The sequence below is a fragment of the Triticum dicoccoides genome, chromosome 5A (assembly GCF_002162155.2).
Source record: "Triticum dicoccoides isolate Atlit2015 ecotype Zavitan chromosome 5A, WEW_v2.0, whole genome shotgun sequence".
NCBI classification, from domain to species: domain Eukaryota; kingdom Viridiplantae; phylum Streptophyta; class Magnoliopsida; order Poales; family Poaceae; genus Triticum; species Triticum dicoccoides.
Window position 1 is genome coordinate 286,061,308 of NC_041388.1, and position 245 is coordinate 286,061,552.

Genomic DNA, 245 nt, shown 5'->3' on the forward strand with positions numbered 1-245 from the left:
CAACAACAACAACAACAACAACAACAACAACAACAACAGCAACAACAGCAACAACAACAACAACAACAACAACAACAACAACAACAACAACAACAACAACAACAACAACAACAACAACAACAACAACAACAACAACAACAACAACAACAACAACAACAACAACAACAACAACAACAACAACAACAACAACAACAACAACAACAACAACAACAACAACAACAACAACAACAACAACAACAACAACA